Source organism: Lepisma saccharinum, chromosome 30 (assembly GCF_977018435.1).
Source record: "Lepisma saccharinum chromosome 30, izLepSacc3.1, whole genome shotgun sequence".
In the NCBI taxonomy this organism is placed as follows: Eukaryota; Metazoa; Arthropoda; class Insecta; order Zygentoma; family Lepismatidae; genus Lepisma; species Lepisma saccharinum.
In genome coordinates this window covers 37,009,631-37,032,285 of record NC_139258.1, presented here as the reverse complement: position 1 = coordinate 37,032,285, position 22,655 = coordinate 37,009,631, and the positions used below count along the sequence as shown (strand labels likewise).

Here is a 22,655-nt window from a genome sequence, read left to right as displayed (position 1 = left end):
ATATATAGATAATTTTAATTTTATGTACTAAATGCACATACAATTAAGAAATGTACCTTATTGCACATGATAGGATCACAAGAGTACCTTTGTTTGTTGTTCTTATTTCTGGACTTGTATTTGTAAGTTTAAAACATTTAAATTTATGAGTCCACGTCCAGCATCAGTCTCAAGTGCATTAGGAATATATTCCATTGACAGAAACGGCATCAAAGAATGTTCCACTGGATAGGAAGAGCTATATCCTTGAAAGTCCATAGAGGAGCACAAGTACGAATAATTGTATTTTGTTGCTTCATTTTCTGTTCCAACATAGTACATGGTATGTTTACTGTTTTTGGCATAAGGATTGACATACAAGAAAAACATTCCCTAATCTCGAATGTGGAAACAGACTGGGTTGATACCCCAATCAGCTACTGCAATTTTCCACACTTCCCCTTTAGAATCCAAACCACAGAGGTTGAGACAACTGAAATAAACAAGTAAATGCCCTGGTCAACATGAAGCATCCAGAGAGAGTTTAAATAAAATATAATCTTATAGATTAATATGAAACTTCCAGGCTTCACATGAATGGAATGTACTTCCATAACATGCTTCTCCATGTTCGCTTTATTGAAACAAGCGTTGTCCTCACATATATCGTCGTTATAAGGGCACTTGTAACGAGTATAATCACAGTTCTTCATATGATCTAAGAGGGCCTTCCTTGTCAGCACAACGGAACATCCAAAATTTACATTAGGGCACTGAAGAGGCATTTTACCAATGATATTTTCTGCCGCAATGCTTCGTTTAGTTTCTTTAATAGCTGGTAAAACCTCTTTGCAATTCGAGCATTCCATGCAAAACAAGTGACCTTTTGAACATTCGTATACTTCATTCAGTAATGTTTCGTCACACTCCAAGCATCTTACTGCTGACCACATAAAACGTAACTGTCTCTCATCCACAAAATATGACTTGGTGATTTTCTGGGCCATTTTGAACCTGGAATTATAAAATTGGTACAAATTGTTAATTTAGTTTTTATTCCACATTGATGAATACAGGCTCGTACCCAGGGGAGAGGCCATGAGGGCCACGGTCCCTCCCCCTCGAACCATGAAATGTTTAAACATGAACATGCATAAATGATTTATAAATATATTATTTTCTATACAGAATTATCATGACCTTCCAATGGCACTGCTTTAAGAAAATTAAAGGAAATTGAGAACATTCATAATTTACGGAACACAGAATTCAGAGAATTGCATCTAAACAATAAGCACTAAGCTGTACGCTGCGTGACACATTGTGTGCTTGATTGTTGGGATGAGAAAGTGTATCGGTAAGTTGAAAATTTTCTGGTACTTTGGACCACAAGTTGCAACCCTACAATTGCTCCAACATTTATCCGTGGCTGAGTGATTAGCAAAGCGCGCTACGACGGAAGGGTTTCCTGGTTCGAATCTCAGCCTGGGCATAGATGTTCTTTGGGAGTGTGTATCTTCATCAATTTCATTATATCATCGCTCATCCTCATCGTCGGGATTAGACTAACTTTGGAGAAGAGCAACCTAAAATAACCTAATTCAATCAACCTCCCAGCATTTCTGATATTCTCTTCGTTCCACGTAATCGGGTCTACCTCCTCTTTCTTAAAGAAATTATTGGTACGGGCCTTAGCAACATATACAAAATAAAGATAAAACACGAATGCAAGACTGATATAAGTATGAAATCTTATTGATAATTATTAACAGAGATCAAGAATTAAATAAAATCTACGTATAACTTAAGAAAAAAACATTTCAACTATTTTGTGTGTGTGTGTGTGTGTGTACGTTTGAAGGACGTATATATATACAGGTCCTTCAAACGTGGTCAGTTTCCAACGAGCTGGAAGCACTCCATAATAACACCAATCCACAAATCTGAATCTTCTACCTTAGGGTCTAACTATAGGCCTATTTCTCTAACCCCTACTTTGAGCAGGGTTTTAGAGAGGGTAATAGACAGGCAATTGACTACCTTCCTGGAAACAAATAATCTTATGTCTGATCGACAATTTGGATTCAGAAAGGATGTGTCCTCAGAATTATTGTTACTTAGTTTAGTTAATGAATGGCACGAGACACTGGACCGAAAAAACAGTCCCCTGGTTGGATTAATTTCCCTGGACGTATGCAAAGCATTTGATACTCTTAACCACAAGTTGCTAATACAAAAATTAAAGGATAGATTTGGGTTCTATAGCAAAACAATTCTCTGAATAGAAAGTTTTCTCGCGAATAGGAAAATCTCAACGAAAGTAGGATGCTCGCTTTCAACCGAACAGTGTCTGCAGGCATTCCACAAGGCTCTATACCTGGCACAAAATTATTGAACCTATTTATTGAAGATACTCGTATCACACTAATAAATTCAGATTTATCGATTACTCTGTACGCAGATGACTGTCTTCTCGTTCACGTTGGAGACACGTACGAGAATGTAAAGGAGAAAATGGAAAATTCATTCCCCAAAGTATTAAATTGGTACAACATCAACAACATGAAGCTTAACGTTGCAAATACAAAGGCTATGGTGCTTCACACCGGTAAGGGAATCCCGGCTAACACGATAGATATTACCCTTAATGACGCCAGAGTACCTTTCAGCAATCATTTAAAGTGTCTCGGAATCATTATTGACTCCAGCTAAATTTTAACCTCCAAATAAATAACTATATCCGTAAAATTTATCACCATATTTACATATTTCGAAAAATTCGTAAATATCTCAATAGAAATCTAAGTAGACATTTCTACCTTTCCTTTATCCGTCCCGTATTCGAGTATGGTGCTAGTCTTATTTATGGTGGTAACTTAACTCATCTGAAGAAACTTGAAACTATCCAAAACAATTGCTTAAGAACCATTCACATGCACCCCTAAGAAAATAATTCCCAACAAATGCGCAATATTTACAATATACCCACAAGATATTCCATAACAAATCATCTCTATTGCATCATAGGATGAAGCTCCGTTCTGAGTTCAGCACCCGAAACACCAGATCGTCCTTACATAGAGACCTAGTAATCCCCAAACCTAACAAAAGCAGATTTGGTCAGAAGTCTTTCTCGTACCTAGCAGCGGTAACCTGGAATTTACTCCCGACGAAGATCAAACTCAGTACCAGCAAACCGAAGTTCTGTCGTCTTCTACGTTCACATGCCTATAAATTCTAACTCACAGTAATATTATTTTCAATGCTTACCCTCCCCCCCCCCCGGACATATGATTTAAATTTTCATCCCTATCCTTTTCAAACAGTAATTCCATATACACTCATATCGAAACCCATACACCTTCTTTTCTTTTAAATAACAGTCAAACTTTTCTTATTTCACTGCTACTATGTAACACTCTACATGCTCATGTAAATTCATCTCATTTTCCTTAGATGTAGCATTTGTATATATATATATATATATATATATATATATATATATATTACAACATAGGGCATCAAGTCATTATTTGTATTAATATTATTCTAAATGAAATGTTGTATGGTTTAATTGTAACCCTATTGAGATAATAATAATAATAATAATAATAATAATAATAATAATAATAATAATATTTTGGATCTGGCCCTTCCCTAAAAAATCCTTGATACGGGCCTGGATTAACACATAACTAGTCATACATCTACGTCTGCGTGCTTTGCCTACGGGCATGTACTGATTACATCGGCTTTTAGTGTAGATAGTCTGCCTATAGGGCAGAAGGTTTAACCTGGCACAGTTCGCGCCATACCATAGATTTCGTTCTGCTAGCCGACTTTCCCGGGTGTCACGTGAGGATTTTCAACCATTGGCAGAAGCCTTGGAGACAGCACGTGCTTTGTCCTCCTCCTACCAGGGGTCGCAGCTTCCTTCACGTGTCCTTTGTTGCCACGTTGTTGAGGACATGAATGTTCTGGTGGTGGAGACATCTGTGCTTGCACCCCCAAATGACCGCTCGCAGCCCGGCCTGTCGCCACGTTTGCTCGCTTGCGTCGAAATCAGTGGCAACAATGTCCTGCAGACGACAGAGAAGGTCTTGGCGGGAACCGTGCCAGGTTAAACCCAGTGATGTGCAGTAGACTATAAGTTTACGTCTACATGCGTTGTCTACACGTAATCTACGCGTAGATTACATTGGGTTGTAGTTTACATAGACTACGTAGACAATCTAAAGTGCATTAAAATTAATTTTCAAGGGTTTCATGAAGGCAAACTGACATTTTCAAGTATATTGGTTTCTAACGAAATGAAAAGAATACTATTTACAACAAAATTCCTCTTCTCTTCTATTATGAACTATGGAAGAAGATAAATAGTATGCAAAAAACAACAACAGATGGCAGTCGTGAGGCAAGAGTGGTATTTTCCCATAAAACACTAGCATATTTTTTTATATTAGGTTTCTTCCTAGGTGAGTAATGGTTCGAATTTGGAAGAAAGAGTATTATGAAAAGTTCTCTTTACACATCAGCAACTGATACGAAGTATAATTTTCTTTTAATTCCACGGCGCCCTTTGCTAAGTTATCACCTTTCCCCATGTTGTTTACATAGATTACGTAATATACGTGTAGAATGTAGATTATCGTTGTTTACGCGTAGACGCACATCACTGCCTTGCCCTATAGACAAACTAAGTATCCAAGAAATGGAAACGCCGTTTTGAAGGAAACGTGCCATTTTTCAATCATGTTGGTTCTTATACGGACGAATGAAAATAACATATTTAATTATCACATTCTCTTCCAACGCCTGCTGGGACGAGGCTACTATTCGCTGTCCCCATTAGTAAATCAGATTACTGCGTTACGTACGCTAATTTCTTGTTACAGAAACGGACACCTGACACAAGTTACGTATACTGTAGGAATTGTATAGCACTTTGAACAAGAAATTGGCCACCCAGTTCATATGACCATAGCTAAAAAGTTCCCAATTTGTACATAAATGCACATGTCCACATTCAGTAACATTTAAAAATGAAATGCATGAAACCATGCAAGAACTTACACAACAATTGGCTTGTAATAAATGTAATAAATCCTAACTGTGGGTATCTGAATAGTTTCGAAAGTGGCTTTTATTTTTCGCCCATAATGGTTAGGTACGCTTATACGTTCACACAAATAGCTACATACAATTTTTTGGGATGCATATTTTGGCCTAACATGTAAAATTCACTGCATAGTACAAATTGATCTTTACTGAGTACAAGATGAATCTTCTGGTCAGGTACTAACAATTATTTTACGTAAAATATACAAGATAGTTGCAGAATAAACCAATATTTTAGACCAGCACCAGGCACGCTTACACAAAATTTAAGTGCCCCCCTTTTTTTTACTTTGTAGAAAGCTAACCCTTAGATGATCAAGTAATCTATGTTTTTACAAAATGTAAACCATTTATAAAGTTTGCATTAATAATTAGAATTCTCATTACGAATAAGCCAATTCTTTAATATTATTATTATCTGGACATAAGCATTCTTTGGTGCAAACCTTTGGTAAAGGGTTAAATAAGATTTCATTTCTTATGGAAATTAACAATTTTTTTAAAAAAAAATCAATATGTAACCTTAATTCAGAGATGGGAAAAGAAAGTGCCACATAATCTGTTACTAGTGAATAAATCTATCACTGTTTAAATGCATTCATTACATTACCAATTACACACAAATTCTTCAGGAATTCATGAACTCTTCATTTTATCTTCCCTCATGTCAACCATTAAAGATCACATAATGAAAGATAAAGAGCATTATTTTTTTAAAAAAAGAACAGCACTGCACATGTTTTGGTAACCCTATCGGTTCGATCATCGGTCGAGCGTGGAGACGCAATGTACAGTGGCTCGGATCCGACTTTCCCTGCACGTTCAATTGGAGTCGGAGCCGATAGCGCATGACGCATGACTGCAGACAGCGAGGCTTGGCGCAGATGCCGGCATTTTCGATCTATAACATTCCGCTTATTTTTACGCAGATATCTTTAGCATGCAGGCAATTATATTTATATTGCATAACGAGTACTAAGCTGGGTTTAAGAGTTGCCCAAAGTGGTGGCCAACAGTATTCACATATTCCTGGCACCTTTTAATGAAATGTTGATATGCATATACGATGCGAAACCAGCGTTCCAAAAAAAAAAAAAATAATAATACGCTCGCGTGTGGGTTTTGAGCGAGCATGTGTGACGATATTGAACTCCAATATTCGATCTCTGCGGCGGAGTTGTTATCACAGCGCGCTACATCAGGGGTCCCGAGATCGAATCCCGACCTTGGCATAGGTGTTCTTTGTCAATGTCCCTTCATGAATTTCATAATTTAATGACTCATCCTCATCGTTGCGATTAGTCAAACGTGGAAGAAAAAAACGCTAAATAACAAAAATTAAATCAAAATTAAATTAAACTCCAATGAAGGATAGGTGTGAATGAGTATTATAAACAGAACATGATAATCAAATTTTCAATCATAAGTTACATGTAAAGTATTGCCACAGATAAAGGTATGTGTTGTAGGTTGTACAAATTAAAATATAGTTGTTTTTTTTTCAATTTATAAAGTTCTATGTGTTTTCAGAGCTAATTAATTGTAATTGCAACTCTTTCAAATATTTTCCTCAAGTGTTTCTTCTTAGATCCCTCCTACCGAACCCCCCTCTCTCCGAAAACTGAAATAATTCGGTCTTTATGCTTTGCTTAGCTTTGCCCTCCCCCCAAATGTCGAATAAAATTGGCGCCTATGTTTACTACATACGCTGTATTTCTTGACCGTGTTGAGTAAAGTTCTTTTGCAATGAACAAGGACTTTTTTTTTTGAACAAGGACTCTAGACCCACGCTATTGTACGATGATAAATTAGGGCAGCCCTGATTGAATGACCATCCTAATTAGCACCGCCAAAAGAATACTTCGCCGAAACCTTCTTAATTAATTTATTGGACTGGAAAAACATACCTGGTGTATTGGCCTTCGGTGTTGTCCTGTCTAGGGCTGTTTCGCACTCACATACACACTTGTTTACTAAACTCCAATCGTCTCTGCCTTGTCCATCACCAAAACTATCTATCTCAACTGTCTATCATAAACTGTCTCTCCCAACTGTCTATATAAAACTGTCATTTCAGCACAATATATTTCCTCCCAATCCTGTTGGCGAAAGTCGGGGACAGGCACCTTTAGTAAAATGCTGAGTTATCAATAGGAAACGAACTCGACAGAACCTTGGCAGGCCATATACATCACATTATGTGCATGTGTGTTTCTTTAATTGTAATGTCGCTAGAACATATCTCGTTGTGCACTGTAAATGGACAATTGCTGGTTATACACTGTGCGAATTAAGATTTTTGCTTTGGGGGAATGCCAACTCGGTGGCGTACTTGTGGTTTCATTTCTGGAGGTAGCATAGGTGTAGTTTCGTCCGTCCACTTTGGGGGGCGGGGGCGCTAACTGGGGCTAATATTATTCATGCTTTTATCCATTACGAACTTCATCAAGGCTATTCCTCTTGGAAAAACAGGCATGAACGTCCGTAGGATTTTTTATAGGGAGGGGCTTGTAATGTAGTTTTGTTCCGGAGGGGGGCAAAGAATATTGTTGTCCCCTAAAAAAATAGCTTCAGTTTGAAGTTATCATGTTTCTGCATGTGACTGAAATGAAATTATATATGTGAAATATATGATTTTTGGTTGACTTTTTATTGACGGTCCCCTTGACCCTCTCAGGTGATTCGCAAATCATCTTATCCAAAAGAAATGGAATTGTGTTTATGTCGAGTGTTACTTTTATGAAAGGAATAAATACACTCTTATAGATGATTGCAGATGTATTGAAGAACACATTTCATCTTTTGGAAAAAGAAGGTATATTTTTACTGTTATTATTGGATAATCCTGCGATCATAGTAATGAAGAAATTATAATGATTCAAGGCAAAGAACTAAGATATTACAGAAATTACATAATTGTCTTATATAGGTGCATTCTTTTGCTTTTCTGTATAAATTCCTGAATACTTCCTTGTGGTCCACTACAGTTTCTTTTCTTATGTCCAATAGTATCTTGCCTCATGCTTGACCTTAGACATAATTTCAGACGTCTCATTGCAGAAAAAGACTGTTCCACTGTAGCCGCATACAGTGGCATACACTGTGCAATATTCAACTGTTTTGTACAACCGGAAATGAATATCTACCCAGGGTGCGATTTGTGCTCTCAACCTTTTGCCCCCTCCAAGTTACGCCTATGCTTTCGGATCTTCAGAAAATGTATACTGAAGAAATGAATCAGGGAAACGAAATATTCCGAACTATTACAAAATTGAGAACTTGATAATTGAATTATTCTCGACAGACGCGCTATTCTGGATCTGTATGTTGGCTTAAGGATAAAGCCGACCCTTTATTAAAATAATTATCGTACGCACCTGAAGAGAAGGTTTGACTTAAACAAATTATAAGAAAAAGCATACTTATACTAAATAATCGGGTGTGAAGGATACAGAAAGTTGCAATTTAGGTGATGCATTTATCAATTATCCTCTAAAAGTGACTTTTGAAAGAGGGTTCACAACGAAACAACTTTTCCCTGGACAGGTGACTTCAAAAGGATATCAAGTACGATAGGTTTTAAAAGATCCTTTAATTTTCTTTCCAAAATTCAATATTGTAAGTTTGATCGCCTGATGCCTGACTTATACTATTAACAAACTCTTTTCTAAATATCACTGTCATCTTTGCTTAATTTCACAAACAGTATGAACTACTGGCGTAAGCAGGAATTTTTGGGTGAAGAGAGGGGACTGGAAGTGTAATGGTGGATAGTACGTAGCTGCTTTCTTTTCTAGGGAGGCGGCATACACAAAAATATTTTTTGTATATCTAGAACTTTCCGCTCTCAAAAGTTACAACTGGGGGTCACAACTTTGTTTACAATGAGCGCCAAGGTTGAATATAAAGAGAAATAACTGTTTTATACTATCTTTGAAATTTGAATTTTATTGAACATAATTTGAACGCCTTTGCTTAAGTGTGACTGCCCCACCACAAGAGTAGCACATGGGAGATTCATGATGAATTTTCTATTTTTGTGCCGTTTCTCTTTCCTTATTATTTTGTTTCCTTATTATATGCCGCATGCGTTTGGGGAGGCTACTGTCAGGCTCTGGGGCTTAGCCCCCTCCCCCCTAGCCCCTACCTAACTACGCCCATGGGAGGTAGGTTTCTCGATATGCAAATTTATATTTTGTTGTCAGTCAGTAAACTATTGCCTTGTGGTTCTAAGTGCCATAGAGCATTGGTTCTAACAAGTCATTAAATCTTATGATATAATTTACACGTAATTTATAAACACTTAATATATTTACAATCTAAGAAAACTTAAACTCACACAAAAAGAGCTATCAAAGTAGTAACATCGAAAACTTGACCAAATTTCTATTGACAAGTTCAAACTTAACGTCCATCTAACCTTCCTACAAGTTTCTTGTGAACACTTTATTTAATACATGTAAAATATGCCATGAAAACTTAAGTGAAAAAGGGCTGTTGTCTCGGCTCGGTGAGGTTGGTCAGTTGCAGATTGGTGTACTTTAATCCACAAGGCTGCATACTTTACGGCAAGGAAATCTTTGATGGCTGGACAGGCCCGTAGCCAGATGGGGGCAGGGGGGGTAGTTGCCCCACTGTGAAAAATACAGAACACATTCCTACCCGAATTCTAACTAATCTTCACAATTATATCGTGTGTTACTCTAGCAACATAACAAAGACACTTATTGATTTTGTGATTTATTAGGATGTATGGGATTCCGTAATGTTGTATCAGGATTGGGGGGGAAAATTCCCTTCCAGATTCAGAATTCGGTAAATGATTTCGCAATTTTCAGTATCTATAGAACAGTTGTGACATTTTGAGTATTTTTGTATTAAAGGTGCCTAATGTGTTCGGATGTTTTTCTTGGATGTAAAAAAAAAGGTAAAGTGCTCCCCTGTGCTTAGCACCACGCCATGAAGACGTATAGGGGGTGTGGGGGTTCTTGGATGTGTTGCTATGAACTTGCAACTGCTTAAATTTGTTTCCCAAGTCTACCTTTTGGTAATAGTGATTCATGTGGTAGAGACAGGGAGTGGATATTTGACTTTTGCTACTTAGCGTTGCTTTTCTGCCACTTCAAACTAATCGCAACAATGAGTGATGACATGAAATTGATGAAGAGACACTCATAAACAGTGCAGCAACTATAGGGAGCAATTGCTCCCCCCCCCCTCGATTTCAAATTTTATACAAATAAAAATACATTTCGTAAAATTTTCTTGCTCGCTTCGCTCGCAAAGTCTGCTGTTCTTATAGGCCAAGTTCAGAGCCATAGCTATGGGGCGGCGGAAATCAGCCCTGGTAGCCAAAACGATCTATATGAAAAAAAATGTTAAAGAAAATGCCATGGCGCCCTGTAAAAGTATTTGCGCCCTATTAAAACAATTTATTTCCATGAAACCTAATATGAAATATTAATGATGACACTGTAATCCAAGAAGTCATTCATCAATCAAGGGATTCCTATTTTTTACTTTTGTCAGGTGTCAAAACAGTAATTTCAACTATAATACGTATAACAGACAATATTTTGCAAAATGGTTAACGTAACCAGTAGGCAAACATTGTCTGTAGTGATGCAAGAGTCTCCCCATTGAAGGTAATAGAATCCGTGGTGAACTAAGGAACCCATGTTTTAATGTTTTAGCAAGTACAAAAAAATGTATTATACTTTTTTACACAATTCATCAAAGTGTAGATAATATGTAACCATTATTATTTAATTAATTCGATTTTTCTTGCATAACACAACACAATAGTGTTGTTGTATTCTCGATAGATTCCTTTGTGCGTAAAAATCTTGCATACTGGAAACTAGAGGGAATCATTATGAAGCATGAAATATATAGGGCTCCCTTAATTAGTTCAGCAGAGAGGCCCAAAGCCCTTGGTAGATATTAATCGTCTATTAACATTAATTAACATTAATAATCGACCTGTAAATATCAAGTAGATACAGTCCCTATTAGCCTAGTCATGTTAAACTTTATATTCTCTGGCAATCTGGAAAGGTCATTATCGAAATATTACTACTATTTGATGTTGCTCGAAGTTTTTTTGTTCGTTGCAGTTTCAAGATATCATCCCTTTTCTTTTACTTATCTCTTTTGGGGGAGGGGGCAAGGGCATCTGTGTACCCTGCAATATCTGCCAATGCGACACAATAATTAAAAATTTGCCCGCTCTAGGATTGACTTCGCCCCCCCCCTAAAAAATAATTCCTGGCTACGGGCCTGTGGCTGGACCATGAATGGACACGGATGATGTTTCAATTGTGTTTGTTACTTAGCTAACAAATGATATACTAGCCTATATAATCCATTATATCCCATTTTCTTTGAGGGGATAAAAACATCTCTGGTAGGGATAAAATAATTTTCTTTTGCGGGGATAAGATATTCTGTGTGGGGAAAATCCATGCCATCCCCCCAGTTAATTCACACACTGGTGTTATGCGCAACATATTACAAAAAAATATTAAAAATATAATTGCTACTGCAGTAGAAAGCATAGATCTAACTATAACTAACCTCGCAATGAATATCACACAGATCTCTACAAAGTCCTGGGTGGCGAGTTTAACTTGTAGACAGGCGATAAGAGACGCTACCCGCTCTTCCAGACAAAGCTCGAACCACAAGTAAATCGCATGTATACTTGCTGATGCGACAAGAGTCAAATAACGTGAGCTTTGATGTTCTGTGTAGCTCAGTGTTGCCAACCAATTGAATCGAAAAGTCGCTACATCTCCATATCATTTCCACTAGAAAGTCTCTAAATCAAATCTGCATTCAAAATATAACAATATAGTTTTAAAATTCCTACTTTTCCAGGGACTATTTAAAATATTTTTAAATTTAAAAATGAGTTGTGATGCGAGTTTCTTTCAATTTCTACAAAAATGTAAAGAATGTCTTACACAGGGAAAAGGATCTGCGGGTCTCCTGTGCATCGTACTCGCGCGTGGAGGGGAGGGGCAGAGTGTGGAACAGACTTCCTTGTGACCCGACATGAATTGATGGAGTGGAAGATGCGTGAAGGCTCTTGGCCGAAGGTTAATTTGTTTGTTGTCTCTCTATAGTTGCTTTCAATCAATAAATTAAATTTCAGTGTATCTTAATGCGTATGGCAGAGATGAGGCATGGGGGCGGGTGCCCCCAGTCAGACACTTCGCTCCTTCCGCACCCAACTGACATTAATGAAATATCGAATAATAAGGTGCAGTGGTAGAGTCGTCGCCTTGTATTCAAGGGGTTCTGGGTTCGATACCTGGTGGAGGTACATAGTGGTTCGGATCCTGATTACCCTTACTGTGCATAAAGTGGACTTAAAACACCAACTAAACCAATCAATCAATCAATTGAATAATAAGGGTCTTCATTTCTAAGGTATTTTAGCGATTTCAATCTTTTCTAAGCGGTTTATTCTGCATGATATCACTTTTTCTACTGACTAACAATAATTAATTTTATTTTAGTATATATATATATATATAGGCTATATAAAATACATATGTGTGTGTGTGGGGGGGGGTCAATATTCCAGCACCGACCTGGACATGGGCGATTTGTGACTCATTTATGTCCTGTAATTGTCGCGATTTAAATGTGGATGGTCTTAAACATCATGACAATTCTAAGGACCACAAAACATCATCTGCATTCCGGGCAAAATACATATTTTAATAGTAGATCGTCAGTGGCAACGCTAATTAGTGAAAGACATTCAAAGGTGGTTCAAGAAAACTTACACTACATGTCAGTTTGTTATGGATGCATCTGGGTATCTTACTATTCAGGGACTTGCTTTCGAGACGATGATGAGTCTCAAGCCTTAACAGAGGGAATTTCTAGGAACTCTTGAAGTTCATTTCGAAATGAGGCGATATTTTTCGGAAATGTATTTAACTTAGATCTCAAAATGAAAATTGTGTTCACAATTAGATTCGAAACAAATTAATTGCGTAATGGTTACATTTATTCTCAACAAAATAAACTAGGAAGCGGATGATACGAAAGTATTCGCATTGATGGCAGATGAAACAAAATACATTGCGAGGAAGGAACAGGTGTCAATTGTTGTCTGATATTTGTATCGCGGGCAGGTAGAAGAACGCTTTTAGGATTCACCGTTCTTCAATCATTAGATGCAGGTTCGCTCTTTGTATACAATGGCGCAGGAACAGGAGATACAGGGTACCTAAAACCCCCCTAAATTTTTGGAGGGGGTACAACAGTACCCTCTAAATCCATAGATCTGGTTGTACCCCCTGTAGCTCCCTAAAATAATTTGACAGACGCAAGTTGCTGCTATCAAAATAACATACTTTCTAATAGCTCAACACAAAAGTATTATATTGTTTTCAAACATTATCTTCCTTTGCAATATAATTTGAACCACTGTAAACGTATTCTACTACATTGTGGTATTGGTTTGCTTTATCTTTGGGTAGGGGAGTGGGTACACTTTTCTAAAGAGGTCAATGATTGATTGATAAGATATAAATCTGTTTCAGAAGAATATATGATGACATTCTCTCCTATCGATTTTTCGAATAGAGTTTTCCTAAACTAAAAGCACCTCGACAATTGTCAGAAAAGATTGAGTGAGTTTATGTTTTAAGTCCACTTTATGCACAGTAAGACTAATCGGGACTGGACCTACAGTTTAAAGTGGGATCCTAACCACTATATGCCTCCACCGTGAATCGAGCCAGGGACCCCTTGAATACAAGGCGACGACGCACTGCGCCATCGGGGAGGCACTTGTCAGAAAAGAAATTATGTAAATGTTGACGACACATGAAGTTACGTAATTACATAAACTTTTCACTCCATCACTACAAACAGAACTTTTATATTTTGCATTTTACGGTTACATACAAATATGCCAGTCAACAAGGGATGCTTTTGGGGTTCAATAGGAAAAAAATCCGGGAAAGCTGGAACAAATTTTATTATCTTCGTAAAAGTGTTTTAACAACATATTAATTTTGCACCCCTCTATTACCCCTGCTTTGGCCGCCATCTTTGAAATATAGTGCCTAAAATCAGTTTTTTGAAAATATCTAGCTTGAAAAGCATTTTACAGCAAAAAAGGTGGTTATGAAAAAATTATTCTACTTAAAATTCTCTACAAAACGTGTTCTGTGCATTTTTCTTCTAGGATGTGCCGTTTAGGTGCTAGAGGAGCGAGAAATTTCACCTCCCCGCATTTTGCAAGAGCGAAACTCAACGATAACTTGAGGCCCTCATTTCCTATTAAACTAAAGTTGTACCTATTCTAAATGTCCTCCCCCGTGGCTGTGCAGCCTAAGGTGCTATGCTTTGGACTCCAATTACAGGACGGTATGGGTTCGAGTCCGCCTGTGTATAGGACCGGTGACAACCCACCATCGTGAGTTAATTGGGGAGCTACGAGTGATTAGCGTGACCCAGTCTGGGAAATCTCCTATAACGGCTGAGGGTTCGACGTGCTGAACCCACGTCTCCCCATTACCGTTGAAGATATCCACATCTCTAGGTAGGACTGTGGAAGGGAGCTCGGCCAAGGCTCTTTCAGGGCTGTCGAGCCTCCGGTTATTATATTATTACCTATTTTAAATATTCGAGTGACATTTCTTGACAAATGGACTTTCAAGTTGTAATATCTGCATACAATTAAACAATAATTTTGTAACATTTCTCGTAAAACAAATGTACATAATGACTGTATTTCTACTACTGTTATTAACCAAAACGATTTTCTTATACTTTTATCTCCTGACTTGTACCAGCAAGAATTCTTCTAAGTGCATATCAACAAGATCATCACAGTTGTCTGGAGGTTTCGGACTGAAGCGACAAGCGGCAGGCGACAGGCCACAATCGACATGGTGATTTCACACCGAGGCAGCAAGTAACACGGACCACTTAGTCTAAAGCGAAACATGTGCATGCACGAAGAAAGGCGAAGCGGTTTGTTCTGAAAGCCCCCTTCATCTTCTAGAACACTGTCATACTTTAAGCATGTTATTGCAGTGCAGCTTCTTACATTTCCGAACATTTTTCCTAATAACTTAACAAACTTTAGTTTTCCGTGCGTGAAAAGCGCTGAATCAGTATCAGTCCCGTTTCAAATTTTTATTCCTGTGCCTGAAAGCCAAAATGCAGATTTTGCCCAAATCTCTTCAGCGTTACTAAGATGAAACAAAAGTAGTCCAAGTAATGGACTTCGTCTATTTCCTAGAAAGAAAAGTATAAATAGGCATATCACGAGGTTCATACTCTATGTGACAATCCCAGTTTCCTATGCATCGTGTGAAAGAACCTCTTCGTGTTTGAAACCTTTGAAAACCTTTGCTCGAAAAAAAATGCCTCATTTGATTGTCCTTGCTATTGAGAAGGGATTCCAAGTCTTGGGAATACAGAAGATGGTCGATGCGTTCTCCAAAGCACGAACGTACAAATAGGAGAATCGCACTTCACTAAGTGACTGGTTGTTTCTAATGCTTAAGAAAATTATTTTTTCCAATATAGTGTTTTTTGCAACAAAACTAAAATTTTTGAAACATTTGATTTTCGTCGTTTATAGTACTATCTTATAACTTGAATATTTATGTCACTAGTTTCATATTAAATGGGAAAACTATTTTACACCATTTTCTACCTGTCTCCCAATACTGAAATAGGCCACTAGAAACAACACAACTTACGGCAGTTCCCACGAATAATAAAAAAATCTAATGCCTTTATTAAAACGAATTGTATGGAGATAAACTCGTAATCAAGAATTAAATTTGGCTCCATAAAAGACAAAACCCCATATATGAATAAAAGTATGTAGTTATATATATATATATATATTTCTGGCATTGTAATGTGATTATACTAAACAATATTTTCTCGCGCCCTTTTCGCCCTCGCCAGTAATTTTCCTCTGACGTCATGATTAGTGTGTGTGTGTGTGTGCACGTGTGGGGGTGTAATCTTTACACAATACTACTAACCATGTTGATTCTAGTGAGGAAGTTTTACTATAAATAAACTAGTCTATTTTCACTTTTTCAAGACCAAAATGTAAAATAAACTAAATCAGGGCTTAGCATTTCCTGACCCTAACTCTGCAAACCTGCTGCATTCGAAAAGGCTACAGACGTTTAAATAGCCAATTAGACATGTTTATGGGAATACGAAATATAATGTGAAAAAAAGAAACTACAAATTGTAAAAGAACATTTGAAGTGTCCAAAAAGTCATTCATCGTTTTTTCATAAATTTCATCTGGAAAGGGCATTGCATACCCATCATATTTAGATACTTCTCGGTAGAGTTGGCAACAATGACGCAGCTGCAAATTTACAGAACTCCGGGTACATTATAGTTCTGTTCTCACACATGGCGCGCAACGCCATTGGTGGAAGCCCAGCTCGCAGGTTCACCATATCTCCAGCACGGGAAAAGTGTTTTCTCACGATCCCATCAAATAGGCCTTGAATGTTGCGTTCAAGATAAGGCTGAAATTGATGGCCTTCAACAGAGGGGAAAAAAATGAATTTCGATACATCTAGGAGAAGCCACACACACATAGGCGTAGCTAGGGGAGGACATAGTGGGCGTCTGCCCGCGGCCTCTCGCCGGAAGGGACTTTAGGTCCCATGGGGCTTATAAAATAATAATAATAATAAACAGAAGTGAGAAAAACAGATGGAAAAGCTAAATTTTGTGGGCGATGAAACTACTACATTCTGTCTTTATCCTGTGCCACGGTTTATATGGTCCCCTCCGGGATCCCTTGATTACAAGGAGACGACGTTACCACTACGCCATCGGTGAGGCCGACTGGACCCTAGTTTCCTTGTTGGCCAAAGTATGGACGGCGTAGGCAATATGAGTGGAAAATATAAGAGATTGAAAACTTTGACACAAGAAAAATATCCAAACGCAAGAAGCTCTGCTCATAGATTTGGGCTTGTAGTGGAAAAATCACATTCTTCGTGTCCTGTTCTCAGCAGGTTTTTCGAATTGTTGGTAAATCTCTACACGTTTTTCTCTGGACATAAACGTCATCACATGTTACTTGACAATGTGTTTGCCACAAATTCAAGGAAGAAACTAGAAAGTGTATTTACGACGAGGCGGTCGAACAAGCCATGACTGTTTCTCAGAAATAGTAGAAACTTTAAATTGGATTTAATAAGATAGGGAAATGAAAAAGGATTAATTCAATTTGGCTCAAAGTCTATTCATTTTCATAATTTGCTTCATTTTGAAACTGTGGTTGTAATGCATGTTTTATCTCTGAGTTTTAAAACATTGTCTCCAGTTACGAAATGCTTAGAAGTAGTCACTATAGATTATGGTGTTGTGTCAACAGTAATTGCTGCTATGCAAGAAAAATTGTAACAGACGAGATCTGCAGAATGTTGGGAATCTTTTATTGTCAGTGTTGAAATATTCATCGATGAAAATGGCTTACAGCTGGTGAAATCTCGTGCGAACCACAGGACTAAACTATTTTTTGATGAAATGGGGATCGATGAATCTATTAGAAATTATCGCCATCGTCTGAAAGTCGATATTTTCTACAAGTGTCTTGATAGTTTGATAATGCATGTTTCCGACAGGTTTTCAAAACATGCATCTGCCATATATTCTCATGTCAGATGACACACTTTACTGCAGGTAATTTAGCAGCTAGAAGGGCAGTACAAACATATCTGCACTTTGCAATTCTTATAACTTAGATGAATTTGAAGTTCCGAGAGAGAGGCAAGCCTTCAGAATGATATTTTTTTTTCTGTCGAACACCATCTAAGTGATATTGATATCACCATAACTAAATGATATTGGAGTATGAAAGTTGGAATAGAAACAAAAATCAACAACAGTAATGTCTTTGAACAACTGCTTAAAAGCGAGTTTACAGAGAACATGACGGGTTCTGAAGATGTTATGGATCACCAGAAATGGGTTAAGAATGGATTTCTTAAACAATACCGTGTTGTTGTTCAGTTTTCCATTCCAAATTTGCAGGTATTGTATAAAATTCTGATCTGCACACCAGTAACAAGTTGCTCTGCAGAACTCACAATGAAGAATCATTAAAAACAGACTACGTTCGTGTAAGGCTGATTAGAGACTAATGTCTACCTTATAGTAGAGGAAATAAACTATTTGACCCGGAAATAAATGCAACATAAATGTGTTTTGTGCCACATTGTGCGGAATTGTATAGTGAATAATATATTAAAAATCCGCCATGCAGATGTTTGTGGAAAATCCGCCATCATGAAAAATGGCTGCAAAAATTAATCTTAAAAATTTTAAAAATATATATCAAAAACGGTGCATTGTACACAAAACGTGAAGATAACCAAGATGAAAGAGCAGAAAATTTGCTAAATTATAGTTATTAATGGAATTAGAAAAATTGAAATATTTTCCTTAATTTTTAGAATTAGCGTAAAAGTTGGTTTCAGACACAAAAAACAGAAAATATGCAAGAAACTATGTAGTTTACGTCCAAAAGTCACTGAACCTAATTCGTAGCTTATGATTGCCTCAAGAGATTGGTTTTTATAGTCCGGGGTTGAGGAGTTATGTAGTTTAATGCAAAGTCATGTGATTCCCTAAATTTACGTGTTCATTTCTTATGATATTGGTGAGAACGTAATATACGTATTGTTTTCTGCTGTGATTCGTTCACTTGCATTTGTTACATGCTTTTGTTGTTTAAAAATGTATGCACACAGTAGCGGCGATTAGGTGTCTTAACTGAGCGAGGGGGGGGGGGGGGCGGGGAAGGACAGTTTACTTTCTACTTACTGCAATTAGAAAGAATCGTATTGAAAATGGAATTCTGGCAGATGATTTTGGGTCAAATCCATTGGTAGACAAGGCTTAGCATTAAGAGACAATAGTGCGGGGACAAAAAATGGGGTGGGGGAGGGGGTGCCACTGTCAATACATTGAAATAATATGATATGGTAAAATACGGTTCTATACCGGTCATTTTGCCTTAGAGTCCATTGCAGAATTTTCCATAGATACCTTGTGCTAACATGTTCAATTTCAATATTTCCTCTACATACAGGCGTGAACTTGTAGCACAGGTGTTGCCCCTGATGCAGCAAAAGGAGAACATATGCGTAACTGATTTAGATGTAAACTCCACTTCCCAAAACGCTCGGTTTTAATGATATTCGAGCATCCTTATGTATTACAGCCACAGAGCAGCAGTATCCTGTTATCGTTCAGAGTTGAATCAAATGTACAGAGCATTCCCTGACATTCGCTACGAGACTCGGCGGCAAGCGGCCCGGCATCAGCGCTTGTCTTTCCCGGTGAACGGCGTCTGGGACAGTCGCTAGAGTCGGCTATTAAAATTACAGTTTTCATATTGTGTACTAACCTTGACTACAGAAGGTGTTGAAAATTATGTCCCTCTGCTGCAACACATTCCTGGCATCTCCGAAGGAAATTTGCATTTACACGTGCAAGTTCGGCTACTGTAATTCTCCCGATTAAGAATTTTAGCGGCTCTAAATGCTGTGGTTTTTGAAACACCCGTTTCTTGTGAGAGGCGACGGATAGATTTCCGAGGAGACCGATCTAACCTTTGTCCTATCTCATCGAGTATTTCCTCAGTAAGTACACGTGGGTTTTACTTTTCACTTTTATTCAGAAGTGACCCTGTTACTCTAAATTTTTTTACGAGTAGTGGTCCTATGTGGAAAACGTCGTTGCACTTCTCCACAATTCCTCCTTCCGAAGTAACACTCGACAAGATAAATCTTTTGTTGTAATGTAAACTTTTGTGGTGCCATATTAAGCCACAATCTTCAACACACGGACACGACACAACACAACTTCCGAGGGAGGATTATACTGGCGTCAGTCTGCAACGTCAACAGAAAGGGAAAGAGAGCGAAGGCAGGGAGAGCGAAAGAAACAGACTTTAGCGTGCGACTGTTCACCGTTCACCGGGAAAGACAAGCTCTGATGCCGGGCCGCTTGCCGCCGAGTCTCGTGGCGAATGTCAGGGAATGCTCTGTAGATAAAGATTCTTCAGCACCTCAGAGCTTGAACTTACATTAGCGTCTACTTCTGAATTGAGCAGGCCAACGATTTATTGAACGTATCTCAGAAATATGTTCATTTGCAATGTACTTTGGTTCTTCAAGTAGCGTGAAGAGTGCTGCAAGAACTATGAAATGACCCCTTGTGTCTCTGGCTATGGCTTTTTTGAATGATTTATTTTGGTTTATATTGCGTCGTATTTCTGTCACCTTTGTCTAATCGCGAAGATGAGGACTGATGATGATATGGCGAGATGGATGAAGGTACAATAGGGACAACACGATCCCCACAGAGGATTATACTGAATTAGTCCGGACGCCAGAGCCTCGCTAGTCTTCATATGCAGTCCAAGGTTGGAAGTGAGGGGCTTTACCGGTGCTTTTTCCGTAATATTATTACGCATTTTCATTCTCAAACGAGACTTACTGATACCACATCGTTTGTTCTCTGCATTTCTTCTTATTATTTTAAAAGAAAGGTCCGTTTCTAAGAATATTCATTCTAAAACACAGATGCTGAACGGCTTGTTTAACCAGAAAGTTTTGTGGCACTAACGAAGATTCAAAAAATTATGCGTTAATGTACCCAGTTTTGTTAGAGCCTTGGTTTAAAAGGTTACATTACGCTACTTCCTTGAGGGATATTTTGAAACATTTCTATCTTGGCAGTAATTTCTCGCATTATTTGATTTTTTTGTTTATTTTTTTATATTATAATTTCAGAGAAACCAAAAGGACGAATTGTAGAGAATAAAGGAAAGCGACTGAATGAAAATATATGTGGAAGAAATGAACATATTTTAATAAGGCAAATGCAGTCTTCTATTTTTATTGGATTTCCTGATTTGATGAAAATAAGTTTGTGTATGTTATACAAAATATATTAAATCAGAAATTAAGTAGCGTGATACAGTTAGTTTTAGAATGATTACATAATTTATCATGTAACGATTATTAGTAACATTAGTTTATTCGTAAGTAATATTAAGGTATTAATAACCAAAGGTGAAAACATATCCTTATCCCTCTGTGTGTCCATCAGTCTTGGTCAGTTATCAATAATTCAGAAACTAAGAGAGCTGTAAAAAAATTGTGGTTGATACATCTACTAAATAATGGCTCAACGCAAAGAAATCAACTCTGCCAGTCGATCTGTAGAGGCAACAATCGATCAGAAGTGACTTCTCGATATCTTGGAAACAATGTGAAAGTGAAGACATGAAAGTTTCGACAAATGAAGCATAGAAAATGCTAGATTAACTCCACAAAAATAATTTTGATTAACACTGCCGTTGGGTAAAGAATTGAAAGTCGACAATCTTAAGTCTTCAACATTTCGAAAATTAAGTTTCAGGGTATTCATTCGCCGAAGCACCATTATACTAATAACTGGTTCTATTCAACAGGACACAAAGTTTGCCATGCGAAGGAAGAGTAACAGCTTGTGCTGGAGCAGGGCGCAAGACGTATGCTCACTCACGATTTCCATGCTAGACTACTCCCGGCTATTTCTTGTGTTATATATATATATATAAAATCACATAATTTCGACATTTTTGATTGTAAACTATAGTAACAATTACGAGTCCGCTTTCTCCATCCTTCGATGGACACGTATTGTAAGCACTTCCGGTGCGAACAGGCAACAAGAAAGCCGCTGTACCAGCCAAGCAGAATGACACGTATTTACGATTGTTTCGATTTTAATCTTGAAAGAAGTGCCTAACTTCAGCTCTGAAATAGTGAACATTGACTTGGAATCTGCTAATATTTCTGCATTAAAAGAGGTTTTTACCACAATTAACTTTCAGGGTGGTTGTTTCCACTTTACAGTCTTTGGAGAAATGTTCAGGTATTCGGATGTATGTCTCCTTAATTTCTCTAGTAGATAAGAGAGGATATTGAAGAATGATGGCTTTACATTCAAGGACAACTTCCTTGTGAAGAACCTCGTAAATTGCTTCGACTGTTTTGTAGCTCAGTAGCTTCAAAACCTCAAAAGAGATGTGGAACTGCTTCTACAGGAGGCACCGAACTAATGATGCAGTGAAGGGATGGAACCACAAAATCAACGATGAGCTAGGTAGGCCACGTCCAAGAGTGGCAGGCATCACAAAATGCTTCAAGTTTGAGGTAGAAAAGTTTAATTACATGACTCTTAGGATGGAAATTATCTTAATAATTTCTTTTTCTTTTTTTTTTTGGATAAGAGGATAAAGAGGCTTATAATGTGAGTAGTGATATTCGTAAATGACTACGCCTTAGCTCTCCAGAGTTAAAAAAAATACATTACCATGATCAAATTGCATTTAAATTATCTGTCTGTATAAATGATTTTCTATCTCCATTGTTAGTTTTCTACTTACTTATCAAATTATAATAATTGCTTTAGGTATCCCATATTCAGACCATTATCAAAATTCAAGATTTTGCAACACTTTCTGTAAATACATG

At 37.6% G+C, this 22,655-nt stretch overlaps 1 protein-coding gene across 1 annotated transcript in view; it reads right to left on the bottom strand.

Moving 5' to 3' along the window:
- LOC145981779 (uncharacterized) overlaps positions 1 to 22,655 on the bottom strand; it is a 39,852-nt gene continuing 17,197 nt past the window's right edge. Inside the window, exon 3 of the transcript XR_014440987.1 lies at positions 1 to 24. The gene's annotated coding sequence lies outside the window, so the exon portion shown is untranslated. The remainder of the gene's footprint in view (positions 25 to 22,655) is intronic.